The sequence below is a fragment of the Drosophila rhopaloa genome, unplaced genomic scaffold (assembly GCF_018152115.1).
Source record: "Drosophila rhopaloa isolate 14029-0021.01 unplaced genomic scaffold, ASM1815211v1 contig_36, whole genome shotgun sequence".
Classification (NCBI taxonomy): domain Eukaryota; kingdom Metazoa; phylum Arthropoda; class Insecta; order Diptera; family Drosophilidae; genus Drosophila; species Drosophila rhopaloa.
In genome coordinates this window covers 809,486-822,921 of record NW_025335130.1, presented here as the reverse complement: position 1 = coordinate 822,921, position 13,436 = coordinate 809,486, and the positions used below count along the sequence as shown (strand labels likewise).

The window sequence follows — 13,436 nt, the reverse complement described above, 5'->3', positions numbered from 1 at the left end:
GACCCTATAAAGTATATATATTCTTGATCAGCATCACCAGGGGAGTCGATCTAGCCATGTCCGTCTGTCCGTCCGTCCGTTTGTACGCAAACTAGTCCCTCAGTTTTAAAGCTATCTGCTTGAAACTTCCAAAAGTTGTCTTTATATTGCAGGGCGATTATATCATATAAGCCTAGTATTCAGATCGACGAAAACCGTACGCCAGTCATGAGACAGAGCGAAAAGCAAAAAGCTGGCGTTCACTTTTCGTCGGGCCTTTTTTTCACGTCGGTCCACAGATCTGTCTGCGGAAATGAACTTTGGGTGAACCCTAGCGAAAAAATTAAAAAATTTAATCTTTTGGCGTGCGCTTCTCACTGAACATTATAAGAAATGGAGGGAAAAACTCAAAAACTCACAAAAGTCGATTGCAGGTGTTTACATGTGAGGACAAAATAACATTAATACTTCTGGGGTGCCTCTTGTCAGAGCAAAATGTTTTTTAGGTCCAGAATGTACGAAAAAACACAATAAAAGTGCAGCTATAAACTTTAAATTAGCAAATAATTATCAGTAAATTAAAAAAAACAACTGTTAAATTTAAATTGTATTGTTTTTTAATTTCTTTGTACACCGGCAGACTTGTCTTGCCAAGGTATTTGATAATATCTTTTAAAGGCTCTTTCCCGCAAATACGATATTTGAATTTTTACTGCTTGTCTACAAGCCTTAGCTGATTGACAGTACGACCGTAGCACTCATAATTCTGATGAACTCTCGAAATTTTGGTCACACTGGAAAGATTAAAGTTTTTACGCTAGAGTACTCGTTTGTCAATCTGAGTACTAGGCTTTAATATCTAATTAGTGTGTATTTTTCACGAACAACAGCTCATTTTGTTCTTGGGGTCGAAATCCCCAAAGGCCTAGCTCGCAACAACAAATAATCGATAGCTATCGACCTTCACACCATGTACCAATAGTTCCTAACACTAGAATCGATAGAAATCAACGTCTCACATACTAATTTTACATGGACCATCTCTACAGGCATCAAAAGGTAAACAAACAACAAACAGGTAAATATTGGACGAGATTAACGAAAAGTTACGTATGGATGGACTAGCCACCGCGCACTCAAACATCCTATGGCACCACCCATTGTCAAAAACCTAGGCCACGGCAAGTCCGGATAACGACCGGTTTATCTCCCCTAGGGTAAGTCCCTTAGGCAAATATTATTCGCAAATTATCCGTAGATTTATTATGATAGCAATAGATTTTTAGCAACATTAAACATTTTTCCCCTTTTAAACAATTCCTTTGCACACCAGGCAAAACTGCTACCCGGGCTTGGACCTCGGCCCCTTCAAGCCCGATTTAAAATCAGGAAATATGGCCTTAGAGAAGTGTAAACTTTGCGCTTGAAGCGGCTTAATGGACACATAATATTTCTCCTAAATACCCTGCTGGAGCTCTAAGAGGACAATAAGGGACGAGTATGTACAAATAAAAAAATAATTTCAATTCTTCTAAGCTAGACTTCTATTTGTATGCCACACAGAGATTTTAACAAGATATCCCCTTGGCTGCTGGTCGAAAAATTCAACAGAAATTTGGGCCGAAAATAACTTGGTCCCGTTTCTAAGTCGATGTGAAAATGGCGAAAGGTGGACCGGAGGACCAAGCCTTGCCTGAGCAACTGCGGACCGCGAAAATAGGGATGCCGCGTGTTGAAGAGCCCTGTGGTGATTAGGACAAACATAGGGAAGTTTAATGGTCTTGGTAGCAGCTAGTGGATGCTACGGCTCGTGGCAGGAATCACAAAAGAATTAATAAGAAACTGTTAAGTGGCATTGATTTGTTAAAGAATTTCCGTACACGACACTCGTAGAGTAAAGGGTACATAGTATTAGCTGAAAAGTATAAGAACTGGTAGAAAAAACATTTCTGACCCGTTGGTAAACATATATATTCTTTATCAGGATCAAAAGCCGAGTTGATCTAGCGCTCCTTCTTATTTTATTTGTGTTATTTTCATTTTAACTTTTAAACAGTAACAGATATTTTCGGTGCATGGTTAAAACTTTGTTTAGATTCAAACCAAAGAATTCGTCGATACCATAAAATGCGTTCACTCAAACAAATTTGTATCAAAAATCGCTTTAAATACCCACAGAGTTCGCACGTACATATATGTAGAAAATGTAGGGTGAATTTTCTTTAATTCCTGTTGTTTTGAATATAAAATAAGTTAGTTTAAGTTTGGTAAAAAATTTTATATATTAGTTAGTTTAAATGAACAATTATTTTCCAAAAAATCACCATCTGTTTATGATTAGCAACAAAAAATTATTAAACTGGCTCCCTTATCAAGGGAGTAATCTACAGCAACTTAAAAAAAAAGTGGTTAAATTATTTACCAAACTAAATACAGGAAAAAAACTGATTACTGCAGACTTCAGTTTCTACTCTGACAATTAAGCACCTGTTCCTTGATTGAAAGATGTTTAAAAGCACATTCAGATAGAAAAGTTCCTTTCCTAAGCAAAATAATTATTGATAAAAGTCCTATTTTTGCAAAGCGACACCTAGACCGCCAAAATTTAAATAATTTCCAGTGGTCTGATTAAACTTTAATATTCGGGGCAGATTTCAGTTTCTACTCTGACAATTAAGCACCTGTTCCTTGATTGAAAGATGTTTAAAAGCACATTCAGATAGAAAAGTTCCTTTCCTAAGCAAAATAATTATTGATAAAAGTCCTATTTTTGCAAAGCGACACCTAGACCGCCAAAATTTAAATAATTTCCAGTGGTCTGATTAAACTTTAATATTCGGGGCAGATGGAAAAACATATGTATGGCGCCCAAAAAATACTGCTTTCGATCCGAAGCATACCATTTAGACTGTTAAGCATGGTGGCGGGAATATCAGCGCCTTTCTATTATTTTTTCCATATATTTATACATAAATATATATATATATATATAAATATATATGTATACCAGTTGGTATTGGACCAGTTGACATGGTCCAAAATACATATCCTCCTTAAAAACCGCAAAAGTGCCAACTGAAAACTAAAAATGATTAAATATTAAAAAATACAAAATAAAAATGTATATATACAAATATATATATGTGTATTTATATTATGTATATATATAATATTTATATAAACTCGATAAAGAGCACTACATTTTAAAAATATCCGTATGAAAGAACAAACTAAACCAAAACGAAAAATGGCAATCCCATTTCATGTTAATAAATCAAATATTTTATCAAAGACACGAAAGAAATTTTTCAGCGTCCATGATGAAAATATACATATTGAAATCACCAAAATCGCGAAATGATAAACCTCTGTAAAAACTCTGCTAATATAAGACAATAAAACATATAATAATAGTCTCACATATTATTTTGTTAGTGTTGCCAGCTTAAAATCACAAATAATAAAGTCAATAGGGGTTGAATATGACATTTTATTCAATAGTTAGTTACTCAAAATCGGTTTTTAAATTAGTTTTAAAAAAAAACTAAAAGTAATAAAATTTACTGCGTAACTGAGTAATAAAATTAATGGGCGTTGAAGCTTAAACGCATCCCTCATTAAAACACTTTTAATAATAATAAATATAAATTAAGTTGCCGGTGCTTTTGATAGCGAGGAAACATGAATGCCTTCTCCCACAGTGTCCCACTGCTGTGGTATTGGAGGAGCTGCGTTTTCCTGAGTGCAATGTGCTCCCAACTCCCTAATAAATTGACGGTAACGATGTATAAGCGCATCATGATAGTGGTTATTTTTAATAATCCGTTCAGGGTTCGTAAAATGATTGCAACCAGTTGCGCCTTGTATAATTGATCAAGTGGAAAAGTTCTGCAACTTAAGAGATCCAGGTTATACCAAGGACTGTGCTTACCGACTAGCGACCATGCCGACAAAGTCGTCTCCAAAATTTCAGTAAGGAACGGCTAAATATTCCCAAGTATGTTGGAAAGATGTAGAATCGGTGTACAAAAAACTATTCTTAAAAAATAAATGTACAAAACAAAAAAATATATATATTATATATATGTATATATATATTAAACAGTTCAAAAATTCAGAAGTTTTTTAATTTTTCGCTTAATATCAGCAGCATCTTCCGGAGACGTTAGCTGATTAATAATCTAATTTCTGTGAGGTTCATGGATTCCTCAATGTAAAGCCCATCCTGTCGTACTTCATCGCCTCCGGAAAACAAAAAGAGTGTTGTTCTGTTAAAAATAATATAACGCTACCAAACTCTTGGAAACAACCTTCAGCCTGCCTAAGTCCGCAAGAATTGCATATACAAGTTAATCACAGAAATATTTCTACATTTTTTCCGAGAAATATTGCAACATTGTCGATGGCAACATTGCAACATTTCAATACAACGGTCAAGAGCCCGAAAGTTCAATAACATAAACACGCCAAGAACCCCCAAGTTCAATAACATAAACACACGCATCCGGTCAGCAGCCACAGCGCAGTACCAAAATGCCGATTCTGCAAACCTTGCAGTTTCAGCCGCTCCACCAGAACTAGGCCACCGCCGCGGTCTCTTCCGCGACGTCGACGTCGCTGCCCCAACCCACAGCTTAGATCAGGGAATTTTTAAATGAATAAAATCAGTCTCAAATTGAACTCCGAATAAATCAAACGTTCAAAACTTATTTTTTGGGTTTTTATTATCCTGGAAATTAACTTACATACGTTGAAAGATCCCACCTACATGTTTTTTTCAGCTCATCCTGTCGTGGTTGTTGTTCTGTTATAAGTAATATAACGGTGCCAAACAATTGAGAACAACCATCAGCCTCCAAAAAGCCTGCCTAAGCGTGAATAAGTCCGGCCAGATTTATGGCACTTTGTTTAAAATATTGCATATACTCTTAATAGCTTGAGATCGGTAAAATAAATCTTAATAATTTTTGGTTAATTATTTCTAATTATATTTTCTTTTTTCACCCTTTGCAGAGGGTATTATAATTTCAGTCAAAAGTTTGCAACGCAGTGAAGGAGACATTTCCGACCCTATAAAGTATATATATTCTTGATCAGCATCACCAGGAGAGTCGATCTAGCCATGTCCGTCTGTCCGTCCGTCCGTTTGTACGCAAACTAGTCCCTCAGTTTTAAAGCTATCTGCTTGAAACTTCCAAAAGTTGTCTTTATATTGCAGGGCGATTATATCATATAAGCCTAGTATTCAGATCGACGAAAACCGTACGCCAGTCATGAGACAGAGCGAAAAGCAAAAAGCTGGCGTTCACTTTTCGTCGGGCCTTTTTTCACGTCGGTCCACAGATCTGTCTGCGGAAATGAACTTTGGGTGAACCCTAGCGAAAAAATTAAAAAATTTAATCTTTTGGCGTGCGCTTCTCACTGAACATTATAAGAAATGGAGGGAAAAACTCAAAAACTCACAAAAGTCGATTGCAGGTGTTTACATGTGAGGACAAAATAACATTAATACTTCTGGGGTGCCTCTTGTCAGAGCAAAATGTTTTTTAGGTCCAGAATGTACGAAAAAACACAATAAAAGTGCAGCTATAAACTTTAAATTAGCAAATAATTATCAGTAAATTAAAAAAAACAACTGTTAAATTTAAATTGTATTGTTTTTTAATTTCTTTGTACACCGGCAGACTTGTCTTGCCAAGGTATTTGATAATATCTTTTAAAGGCTCTTTCCCGCAAATACGATATTTGAATTTTTACTGCTTGTCTACAAGCCTTAGCTGATTGACAGTACGACCGTAGCACTCATAATTCTGATGAACTCTCGAAATTTTGGTCACACTGGAAAGATTAAAGTTTTTACGCTAGAGTACTCGTTTGTCAATCTGAGTACTAGGCTTTAATTTCTAATTAGTGTGTATTTTTCACGAACAACAGCTCATTTTGTTCTTGGGGTCGAAATCCCCAAAGGCCTAGCTCGCAACAACAAATAATCGATAGCTATCGACCTTCACACCATGTACCAATAGTTCCTAACACTAGAATCGATAGAAATCAACGTCTCACATACTAATTTTACATGGACCATCTCTACAGGCATCAAAAGGTAAACAAACAACAAACAGGTAAATATTGGACGAGATTAACGAAAAGTTACGTATGGACTAGCCACCGCGCACTCAAACATCCTATGGCACCCACCACAAAAACCTAGGCCACTGCAAGGCCGGATAACGACCGGTTTATCTCCCCTAGGGTAAGTCCCTTAGGCAAATATTATCCGCAAATTATCCGTAGATTTATTATGATAGCAATAGATTTTTAGCAACATTAAACATGTTTCCCCTTTTAAACAATTCCTTTGCACACCAGGCAAAACTGCTACCCGGGCTTGGACCTCGGCCCCTTCAAGCCCGATTTAAAATCAGGAAATATGGCCTTAGAGAAGTGTAAACTTTGCGCTTGAAGCGGCTTAATGGACACATAATATTTCTCCTAAATACCCTGCTGGAGCTCTAAGAGGACAATAAGGGACGAGTATGTACAAATAAAAAAATAATTTCAATTCTTCTAAGCTAGACTTCTATTTGTATGCCACGCAGGGATTTTAACAAGATATCCCCTTGGCTGCTGGTCGAAAAATTCAACAGAAATTTGGGCCGAAAATAACTTGGTCCCGTTTCTAAGTCGATGTGAAAATGGCGAAAGGTGGACCGGAGGACCAAGCCTTGCCTGAGCAACTGCGGACCGCGAAAATAGGGATGCCGCGTGTTGAAGAGCCCTGTGGTGATTAGGACAAACATAGGGAAGTTTAATGGTCTTGGTAGCAGCTAGTAGATGCTACGGCTCGTGGCAGGAATCACAAAAGAATTAATAAGAAACTGTTAAGTGGTATTGATTTGTTAAAGAATTTCCGTACACGACACTCGTAGAGTAAAGGGTACATAGTATTAGCTGAAAAGTATAAGAACTGGTAGAAAAAACATTTCTGACCCGTTGGTAAACATATATATTCTTTATCAGGATCAGAAGCCGAGTTGATCTAGCCATGCCCGCCTATCTCTATCAACGTATAAACGACGAGACCTTTAACGCAATTCGTGAAATTTTGTATAGAAATGGTAAAGAAATGTTTTTGCGCGGTATATATTTATTGAATATCGGACACCCACATTTTTTAAATAAGGAATTATTTCTGAAGTTATTTAGCAACAAAGTTTCCAAAACCGAATCTTTATTGATTGCTGCTCGAATAGAAAAGTAAGTTGAGCTATATGTTACATGCATATTTAATTTTAAATTAAAAAAAAATGTTTTGGTTGTCTGATAGTCGACCAAAGCGCTCCTTCTTATTTTATTTGTGTTATTTTCATTTTAACTTTTAAACAGTAACAGATATTTTCGGTGCATGGTTAAAACTTTGTTTAGATTCAAACCAAAGAATTCGTCGATACCATAAAATGCGTTCACTCAAACAAATTTTTATCAAAAATCGCTTTAAATACCCACAGAGTTCGCACGTACATATATGTAGAAAATGTAGGGTGAATTTTCTTTAATTCCTGTTGTTTTGAATATAAAATAAGTTAGTTTAAGTTTGGTAAACAATTTTATATATTAGTTAGTTTAAATGAACAATTATTTTCCAAAAAATCACCATCTGTTTATGATTAGCAACAAAAAATTATTAAACTGGCTCCCTTATCAAGGGAGTAATCTACAGCAACTTAAAAAAAAAAGTGGTTAAATTATTTACCAAACTAAATACAGGAAAAAACTGACATTTTTATTGACCGATTACTGCAGACTTCAGTTTCTACTCTGACAATTAAGCACCTGTTCCTTGATTGAAAGATGTTTAAAAGCACATTCAGATAGAAAAGTTCCTTTCCTAAGCAAAATAATTATTGATAAAAGTCCTATTTTTGCAAAGCGACACCTAGACCGCCAAAATTTAAATAATTTCCAGTGGTCTGATTAAACTTTAATATTCGATCCGAAGCATACCATTTAGACTGTTAAGCATGGTGGCGGGAATATCAGCGCCTTTCTATTATTTTTTCCATATATTTATACATAAATATATATATATATATATATAAATATATATGTATACCAGTTGGTATTGGACCAGTTGACATGGTCCAAAATACATATCCTCCTTAAAAACCGCAAAAGTGCCAACTGAAAACTAAAAATGATTAAATATTAAAAAATACAAAATAAAAATGTATATATACAAATATATATATGTGTATTTATATTATGTATATATATAATATTTATATAAACTCGATAAAGAGCACTACATTTTAAAAATATCCGTATGAAAGAACAAACTAAACCAAAACGAAAAATGGCAATCCCATTTCATGTTAATAAATCAAATATTTTATCAAAGACATGAAAGAAATTTTTCAGCGTCCATGATGAAAATATACATATTGAAATCACCAAAATCGCGAAATGATAAACCTCTGTAAAAACTCTGCTAATATAAGACAATAAAACATATAATAATAGTCTCACATATTATTTTGTTAGTGTTGCCAGCTTAAAATCACAAATAATAAAGTCAATAGGGGTTGAATATGACATTTTATTCAATAGTTAGTTACTCAAAATCGGTTTTTAAATTAGTTTTGAAAAAACTCAAAGTAATAAAATTTACTGCGTAACTGAGTAATACAATTAATGGGCGTTGAAGCTTAAACGCATCCCTCATTAAAAACACTTTTAATAATAATAAATATAAATTAAGTTGCCGGTGCTTTTGATAGCGAGGAAACATGAATGCCTTCTCCCACAGTGTCCCACTGCTGTGGTATTGGAGGAGCTGCGTTTTCCTGAGTGCAATGTGCTCCCAACTCCCTAATAAATTGACGGTAACGATGTATAAGCGCATCATGATAGTGGTTATTTTTAAAAATCAGTTCAGGGTTCGTAAAATGATTGCAACCAGTTGAGCCTTGTATAATTGATCAAGTGAAAAAGTTCTGCAACTTAAGAGATCCAGGTTATACCAAGGACTGTGCTTACCGACTAGCGACCATGCCGACAAAGTCGTCTCCAGGATTTCAGTAAGGAACGGCTAAATATTCCCAAGTATGTTGGAAAGATGTAGAATCGGTGTACAAAAAACTATTCTTAAAAAATAAATGTACAAAACAAAAAAATATATATATTATATATATGTATATATATATTAAACAGTTCAAAAATTCAGAAGTTTTTTAATTTTTCGCTTAATATCAGCAGCATCTTCCGGAGACGTTAGCTGATTAATAATCTAATTTCTGTGAGGTTCATGGATTCCTCAATGTAAAACCCATCCTGTCGTACTTCATCGCCTCCGAAAAACAAAAAGAGTGTTGTTCTGTTAAAAATAATATAACGCTACCAAACTCTTGGAAACAACCTTCAGCCTGCCTAAGTCCGCAAGAATTGCATATACATACGTTGAAAGATCCCACCTACATGTTTTTTCAGCTCATCCTGTCGTGGTTGTTGTTCTGTTATAAGTAATATAACGGTGCCAAACAATTGAGAACAACCATCAGCCTCCAAAAAGCCTGCCTAAGCGTGAATAAGTCCGGCCAGATTTATGGCACTTTGTTTAAAATATTGCATATACTCTTAATAGCTTGAGATCGGTAAAATAAATCTTAATAATTTTTGGTTAATTATTTCTAATTATATTTTCTTTTTTCACCCTTTGCAGAGGGTATTATAATTTCAGTCAAAAGTTTGCAACGCAGTGAAGGAGACATTTCCGACCCTATAAAGTATATATATTCTTGATCAGCATCACCAGGAGAGTCGATCTAGCCATGTCCGTCTGTCCGTCCGTCCGTTTGTACGCAAACTAGTCCCTCAGTTTTAAAGCTATCTGCTTGAAACTTCCAAAAGTTGTCTTTATATTGCAGGGCGATTATATCATATAAGCCTAGTATTCAGATCGACGAAAACCGTACGCCAGTCATGAGACAGAGCGAAAAGCAAAAAGCTGGCGTTCACTTTTCGTCGGGCCTTTTTTCACGTCGGTCCACAGATCTGTCTGCGGAAATGAACTTTGGGTGAACCCTAGCGAAAAAATTAAAAAATTTAATCTTTTGGCGTGCGCTTCTCACTGAACATTATAAGAAATGGAGGGAAAAACTCAAAAACTCACAAAAGTCGATTGCAGGTGTTTACATGTGAGGACAAAATAACATTAATACTTCTGGGGTGCCTCTTGTCAGAGCAAAATGTTTTTTAGGTCCAGAATGTACGAAAAAACACAATAAAAGTGCAGCTATAAACTTTAAATTAGCAAATAATTATCAGTAAATTAAAAAAAACAACTGTTAAATTTAAATTGTATTGTTTTTTAATTTCTTTGTACACCGGCAGACTTGTCTTGCCAAGGTATTTGATAATATCTTTTAAAGGCTCTTTCCCGCAAATACGATATTTGAATTTTTACTGCTTGTCTACAAGCCTTAGCTGATTGACAGTACGACCGTAGCACTCATAATTCTGATGAACTCTCGAAATTTTGGTCACACTGGAAAGATTAAAGTTTTTACGCTAGAGTACTCGTTTGTCAATCTGAGTACTAGGCTTTAATTTCTAATTAGTGTGTATTTTTCACGAACAACAGCTCATTTTGTTCTTGGGGTCGAAATCCCCAAAGGCCTAGCTCGCAACAACAAATAATCGATAGCTATCGACCTTCACACCATGTACCAATAGTTCCTAACACTAGAATCGATAGAAATCAACGTCTCACATACTAATTTTACATGGACCATCTCTACAGGCATCAAAAGGTAAACAAACAACAAACAGGTAAATATTGGACGAGATTAACGAAAAGTTACGTATGGACTAGCCACCGCGCACTCAAACATCCTATGGCACCCACCACAAAAACCTAGGCCACTGCAAGGCCGGATAACGACCGGTTTATCTCCCCTAGGGTAAGTCCCTTAGGCAAATATTATCCGCAAATTATCCGTAGATTTATTATGATAGCAATAGATTTTTAGCAACATTAAACATGTTTCCCCTTTTAAACAATTCCTTTGCACACCAGGCAAAACTGCTACCCGGGCTTGGACCTCGGCCCCTTCAAGCCCGATTTAAAATCAGGAAATATGGCCTTAGAGAAGTGTAAACTTTGCGCTTGAAGCGGCTTAATGGACACATAATATTTCTCCTAAATACCCTGCTGGAGCTCTAAGAGGACAATAAGGGACGAGTATGTACAAATAAAAAAATAATTTCAATTCTTCTAAGCTAGACTTCTATTTGTATGCCACGCAGGGATTTTAACAAGATATCCCCTTGGCTGCTGGTCGAAAAATTCAACAGAAATTTGGGCCGAAAATAACTTGGTCCCGTTTCTAAGTCGATGTGAAAATGGCGAAAGGTGGACCGGAGGACCAAGCCTTGCCTGAGCAACTGCGGACCGCGAAAATAGGGATGCCGCGTGTTGAAGAGCCCTGTGGTGATTAGGACAAACATAGGGAAGTTTAATGGTCTTGGTAGCAGCTAGTAGATGCTACGGCTCGTGGCAGGAATCACAAAAGAATTAATAAGAAACTGTTAAGTGGTATTGATTTGTTAAAGAATTTCCGTACACGACACTCGTAGAGTAAAGGGTACATAGTATTAGCTGAAAAGTATAAGAACTGGTAGAAAAAACATTTCTGACCCGTTGGTAAACATATATATTCTTTATCAGGATCAGAAGCCGAGTTGATCTAGCCATGCCCGCCTATCTCTATCAACGTATAAACGACGAGACCTTTAACGCAATTCGTGAAATTTTGTATAGAAATGGTAAAGAAATGTTTTTGCGCGGTATATATTTATTGAATATCGGACACCCACATTTTTTAAATAAGGAATTATTTCTGAAGTTATTTAGCAACAAAGTTTCCAAAACCGAATCTTTATTGATTGCTGCTCGAATAGAAAAGTAAGTTGAGCTATATGTTACATGCATATTTAATTTTAAATTAAAAAAAAATGTTTTGGTTGTCTGATAGTCGACCAAAGCGCTCCTTCTTATTTTATTTGTGTTATTTTCATTTTAACTTTTAAACAGTAACAGATATTTTCGGTGCATGGTTAAAACTTTGTTTAGATTCAAACCAAAGAATTCGTCGATACCATAAAATGCGTTCACTCAAACAAATTTTTATCAAAAATCGCTTTAAATACCCACAGAGTTCGCACGTACATATATGTAGAAAATGTAGGGTGAATTTTCTTTAATTCCTGTTGTTTTGAATATAAAATAAGTTAGTTTAAGTTTGGTAAACAATTTTATATATTAGTTAGTTTAAATGAACAATTATTTTCCAAAAAATCACCATCTGTTTATGATTAGCAACAAAAAATTATTAAACTGGCTCCCTTATCAAGGGAGTAATCTACAGCAACTTAAAAAAAAAGTGGTTAAATTATTTACCAAACTAAATACAGGAAAAAACTGACATTTTTATTGACCGATTACTGCAGACTTCAGTTTCTACTCTGACAATTAAGCACCTGTTCCTTGATTGAAAGATGTTTAAAAGCACATTCAGATAGAAAAGTTCCTTTCCTAAGCAAAATAATTATTGATAAAAGTCCTATTTTTGCAAAGCGACACCTAGACCGCCAAAATTTAAATAATTTCCAGTGGTCTGATTAAACTTTAATATTCGATCCGAAGCATACCATTTAGACTGTTAAGCATGGTGGCGGGAATATCAGCGCCTTTCTATTATTTTTTCCATATATTTATACATAAATATATATATATATATATATAAATATATATGTATACCAGTTGGTATTGGACCAGTTGACATGGTCCAAAATACATATCCTCCTTAAAAACCGCAAAAGTGCCAACTGAAAACTAAAAATGATTAAATATTAAAAAATACAAAATAAAAATGTATATATACAAATATATATATGTGTATTTATATTATGTATATATATAATATTTATATAAACTCGATAAAGAGCACTACATTTTAAAAATATCCGTATGAAAGAACAAACTAAACCAAAACGAAAAATGGCAATCCCATTTCATGTTAATAAATCAAATATTTTATCAAGGACACGAAAGAAATTTTTCAGCGTCCATGATGAAAATATACATATTGAAATCACCAAAATCGCGAAATGATAAACCTCTGTAAAAACTCTGCTAATATAAGACAATAAAACATATAATAATAGTCTCACATATTATTTTGTTAGTGTTGCCAGCTTAAAATCACAAATAATAAAGTCAATAGGGGTTGAATATGACATTTTATTCAATAGTTAGTTACTCAAAATCGGTTTTTAAATTAGTTTTGAAAAAACTCAAAGTAATAAAATTTACTGCGTAACTGAGTAATACAATTAATGGGCGTTGAAGCTTAAACGCATCCCTCATTAAAAACACTTTTAATAATAATAAATATAAA

The 13,436-nt window shown here is 34.7% G+C and overlaps 3 long non-coding RNA genes across 3 annotated transcripts; all 3 read left to right on the top strand.

Annotated features, from left to right (window-relative positions):
* The first annotated feature begins 842 nt into the window (after nt 1–842).
* LOC123038035 lies at nt 843–4,688 on the top strand. The gene is made up of 3 exons (XR_006417733.1): nt 843–1,196; nt 1,313–1,477; nt 1,543–4,688. It is a non-coding gene; the product is annotated as an uncharacterized LOC123038035 (long non-coding RNA).
* Nucleotides 4,689–5,888: 1,200 nt separating this feature from the next.
* Nucleotides 5,889–8,506, top strand: LOC123038036. Its single transcript, XR_006417734.1, has 3 exons — nt 5,889–6,232; nt 6,349–6,513; nt 6,579–8,506. It is a non-coding gene; the product is annotated as an uncharacterized LOC123038036 (long non-coding RNA).
* A 2,087-nt stretch (nt 8,507–10,593) lies between these two features.
* On the top strand, nt 10,594–13,210 carry LOC123038037. The gene is made up of 3 exons (XR_006417735.1): nt 10,594–10,937; nt 11,054–11,218; nt 11,284–13,210. It is a non-coding gene; the product is annotated as an uncharacterized LOC123038037 (long non-coding RNA).
* The last annotated feature ends 226 nt before the right edge of the window (nt 13,211–13,436 follow it).